The sequence below is a fragment of the Hippocampus comes genome, unplaced genomic scaffold (assembly GCF_001891065.2).
Source record: "Hippocampus comes isolate QL1 unplaced genomic scaffold, H_comes_QL1_v1.1 scaffold23, whole genome shotgun sequence".
Classification (NCBI taxonomy): Eukaryota; Metazoa; Chordata; class Actinopteri; order Syngnathiformes; family Syngnathidae; genus Hippocampus; species Hippocampus comes.
The window spans coordinates 273,641-278,640 of NW_017806066.1; the positions used below are offsets into that span (position 1 = coordinate 273,641).

General features: G+C 49.2%; 1 protein-coding gene across 8 annotated transcripts in view; it reads right to left on the reverse strand.

The window, feature by feature from the left end:
* nfixb (nuclear factor I/Xb) overlaps window positions 1-5,000 on the reverse strand; it is a 128,593-nt gene that overhangs the window by 60,749 nt on the left and 62,844 nt on the right. The gene's annotated exons all lie outside the window — the stretch shown is intronic.

Genomic DNA, 5,000 nt, shown 5'->3' on the forward strand with positions numbered 1-5,000 from the left:
CAACCTCCACAGTTAAAAATCAATCCAACCCGTGACGACGCTAATCGTACACGTTGTTCTCATTTTTGAAATACACTTCAGGATCACTTTACAATGATCTGTTCCAGAGAAAAACTCTCGCTCGTTCAAGAATTTGTAAAAAAAAAAAAAAAATAGCATCCCTCCATGAGGACTGACCAAAAAAAACAGGAAAGCCACCAACATAGACATCGGTGATTTCTACCTGAAAGTTGACCTTTCCGTAGGTGCACTCACAAAGAAACACACGAAAGCCAAAAGACTCAAAACACTTGCGGAAGGTGAAAATCCTTCAGACGCTCATTTCAGATGAAGCCCCGCGAGATATGCCGCCGTCTCAATTATCTGTTGCTGCTTCGTGAGATTAGGAAGGCTCTGTGACATTTGCAATTTGAGTTCCATTCCAAAAAAAAAAAAAGAAAAAGAGTTCATTGACTCTCAGGCCAAAGTGTGTCACTTTCTGCTGGCGCAGACGTGTCAGTGTCACCTTGCCCTTCTGCGTCACATTCGTCAACTTTATTGACCCTACGGGCTGCACCGCAAGATAAGAAAGAAGAAAGCAAAGCGGCCACGAGTTTCTGCGCGCGCTAAGATGAAAAATACGGAGGGAATCTGGCACGGTACCCCGAGACATCGGCATGTGGTGGGCGCTTGCGCGAGATTAGGAGGAGATGGAGGTTTGATTTAGGTTAGACCAGAGAGGGAGGGCTGTTCATACCCAAAATAAGAAATGAGCGCAGCCTCGGGCCTGATCGAAACAGGATTTACCTGTTGCCGCCTGCAGTTGCCTCGCTCGCCTCGTTTATCCGACAGCGCCGCGAGGCCAAAGAACCCAAACACCTTTTTAATTACCGCACGTGTGCGCACTGACTGTTGCGGCATTTATCTCCTTCTGCACCTTTTCGAAACTCGGGGTCTTAAACGATCAAACAATGCAGCCCTAAAATGGAGGCTCACAAGTTTCCATCGGCACTTTTTAAACGTTGACATATTCTTCGCTCCATCCCGCATACTCGCTGGCCGCCAAACGAATTGCAGTCATCCCGCGCCATTTTGCACTTGATGTCGTGCGGCTTCGGTGCTTTTTCGAAAATATTGTATTCATTAAAAATAAATAAATAAATTATCATAGCAACCCCCCCCCCCCAAAAAATGAAAAGAAAAAAAAAAGACAGCCATCTTGTGGAAAGACGCGTTGTTTCAGTTTTCGAAAATATTGTATTCATTAAAAATAAATTGTAATAACAATCTCCCCCCAAAAAATGAAAAGAAAAAAACAAAGACAGCCATCTTGTGGAAAGACGCGTTGTTTCATGTTGATGTGCAAGAGAGAGACGGTTTCCCTGCATGCGGAAAGAGTCAAGAGGCTTTGGAGATGCCTCGACTATACTTGTACTTGTACCGTAATTTCTGGACTATAGACCGCACCTGATTATAAGCCGCACCGCTACATTTTTAAAGGAAAAAATATTTTGTACACACATAAGCCGCACCTGTGTATAAGCCGCAGGTGCCCATATTGTAACATGAGATATTTACAAAGAAAGACGGTACACAGGCGGCCGTTAGAAAAGTCTTTATATAAGCCGCTTCATGAAATAAGCCGCAGAGTTGAAAGCGTGTGACAAAAGTCGCGGCTTATAGTCCGGAAATTACGGTACTTGTACATGGCGCGGACACTCATTCAAGACGCGTGATTGGTTCCCGGCGCAACGTTGACCAACGGGAGCACGACTGGCTTCATCCCGTGAGCTGATTGGCTGCGCATCATCGCAGCCTCACTCGGCACTGTGCCTTCGCAATATCTTTCTTTTGATTGGTTAAGCCGGGCCACAACCACTTTCCGACATCGAAGCGATACATCCCGACATTAACGGCGGCACCGGGAGGGGGGGGGGGGGTTTCCGGTCCGAATTAACTGCGAAAAACGAGGGATTACCGTACATCCTAATCCATATGATGACGTTGTAAATCCTCAAGGGGACAACAGTAGCCTGGCAGGGGGCAAAAGGCGCAGGAGCGAAACGCGGAAAAGAGCCGTGTTCACAATCAGCACACATTTCGGGCGCGTACAACAAGTCCTCGAAAAGAGCCGCACCAGTGCAACGGCCTGCGGACAAAAGGGAGATGTCGTTTGGATGAGGCGGAATCGAGCGACGGGGAAGGATCCAGGCAGCAGACGAATAAAGGAGGAGAGAAGAAGGGACCATTGTAGTCACAGAGAGCGAAAGTCGTCATAAAACGAGGCCGTGCCACCCACCGACCACATCAAAGCGTCTTCTTCAGAACAGACTTTGCGAGCACATGCCGCTCCCAACGCTGGCGTGCGCCAGCGTTTGCGCTGTTCTGTCGGAGCTTTCGCTGGCCAAGCGAGACGATTCTGCTCCGCGTGGACATACGTCAAGCGCGTTTTCCATATGACAAAGCAACACTCAATGGGCACTGGGTGGAAGCGGCGCTTTCAAGCGACAAGTACGGTTGGTGTGCTAGTTTGGGGCCTTTTCTTTTGCGGTCGCACAGAATCCAAAGGGCTTCCATTGAGACATCGCCGCCATCCCGGCAGCTACGTAGCTTTCGATTGCGGAGAAAATGGCCGTTCTTAACAAAGGGATTTCCCTGCCGGACTGCCCCGATCGTGTCGTTTGAACGGCGGGCCTAAAACAATCTCGCGCTCTATCAAAAGACGGAGGGAATTTTTCAAGGCAGATATCCAAAACACAACACTTGGCTTTGTCGTCATCACATTAGCAAGTTTGTTTAGGTCGGGCTGAAGGAAAACCACTTCAGAGCAAGGGAGACGGATGGGGAAAAGGGCTCCTTTGCCGCGAATACGATCTTGTTTGGATTCGCTTTACAGTCGGGAGCGAAAAGAGAGTCAAGACAGAAACAAAAACAAAGAGCAAAGTCTGAAGAAAACATGCGAGGGGATCTTCCAGCTCTTGGGGCCAAAACCACCCATTTCAAATCGCATTTTTGTTTTCTTCGCATGATTTCTGGCTTGTTGTCCAGCATCATCATTTGCGCCTGTTTCTTTGGAAATAAACACTTTCAGATGAGTCGGAAGTGGAAGCTTTTACGTCGGGTCAGGAGTGAACTTGCTTTCTGTCGGAGGCAAAAACAATCGAAGCTCAAGTAGGGACGCCGAGAATGCTCGCGCTTCAACGGCAAATAGCAGAACATCAGTGGCGCTCGGGAGAGCAAAAAAAACGAAGAAATTCAATTGCTCCCTAATTGAGCGGATAATTTCTTAAAAAGATTTTCATTTGATATATTTCCCGTGTCTCTAATGAGGGCCTAATTTCCACTCGATTCATGACCCGCGCGCTTGCAGATGGGTTATGCGAGCGCGTGGAGAAGCTTTGCTTGCAAATGGGGGATTTTCTCTGTCTGTACACCGCGCGGGTCTTGTGCGGAGGCATCAGGTGCAAAGTGGGTTCAGGTGGCGGGTGAGCGAGGGGCGGCCCGGAGAGAACCGTCGCACGCTCTGATGCAAAGTCAAAGCGTTTGTTGTTGCTCGGCCAGGCCCGGATGGCGCGCGGGAGTTTCTGCGCGGCGTGGCGGCACGCGCGCCCTTCGACACGCACGACACCTCAAAAACATCACTTCACACGCCGCGGACCCCGGCGGGGTTGCGCGCAGCCACCGGGGAGTCAGGCTTCATCTTTTAAGAGGAAAAAAAAGCAGATTGCGTTCAAGAAATGAAAGCGGGGAGGACGCATGCGAACGCTAATTCGTCTACGACGCGCATGCGACGGCGAGATTAATACGTCGGCTGTGAAAGCTCTGACCTCAGCTCTCAACACGGAATCTCTTTGGGACTTCAAAGGGAGCGGCTGGGGAACGCCGATGATAATTCTGAACTCTTCATCATGGGCCACGGCGGTGATATTTTGTTGCTGTGCAAATGTTATGTTTAGTTCGTCTTCAATTTTGTGTGTCATCGGTTTGGTCTTCAAACAAGAAAAAGAATTTAAAAAATTAAAAAAAATCTGCTTTTTATCGCCAGTGCAGAACGATCGTCTGGTACGTGTCCGCCAAATGCGTTCGCCTCATTTCACTTTGGCGAAAGGGACGAAAGGAGCGGCCTTCGGTTGCGCGCGCACGCTTCCCGCCGCTCCAACGGCATCGACGATTTGAATCGCGACGCCAGAAATGCCCGCAACGGATTTTGGGGGGGGGGGCTTGGGCGATTTCTTCTGGGCTCATTAAATGCATCACAAAACCGTAAGTGGGCACGTCCGATTAAAAGGCGAACAAGGGCGGCCACCGAGCGCTCGCTGAATGGAAAACTCCAACCGGGACTTTTTACGCACGGGGTATACTTTACAGTGCGGGCCTTTATTGCATACTGCGATTCACGCTGGGACGAGAGCCCCCGCCCGCGCCAGCCCATATATTCACTCTGTTATTTCAGCAAACAAAAGCCGGGCTCTCGAGGCCTTGGGTGGATCCGTGAAAAGAAGAAAGGAGTCCTGCTCCTGGTCCGGCTGAATGGGGCCCTTTCACACTTGGAGAGGCCTGTTTACTCTCCCCGAAGAATGGCTCTAATTTTCTGATCATTATTGAGTAATTCCATCCTCCCCGCCAAAAGCCGGCCGGCATTTAGCGCGTTCGCCCATCGCTCACTGCCATAATGTTCACATCGCGCACGGTTCCAAAGTCTCGGGCCCCCCAAATGATTGGCACTGCCATAATAAGGCGCGATTCTTCGGTTCTTGGAACTCCAGCGGGCACCTGTCCTGCCTTATTTGCAGTCACACGAGGAAACGTTTAGAAAACAAAAGAAACTGGAAAAAACGTGTGTGTGTGTGTGTGTGTGTGTGTGTGTGTGTGTGTGTGCTGTATAATAATTACACAAAATCGGTGAAATTACAAATACCTGACGTGTTCTTTTACTCGGTCCTCATTATTATTCAAGGGTGGAACAAAATGTTGATATGTTCCCTGACTTCAATGATATATGTGTCACTCACTGCCTCTTT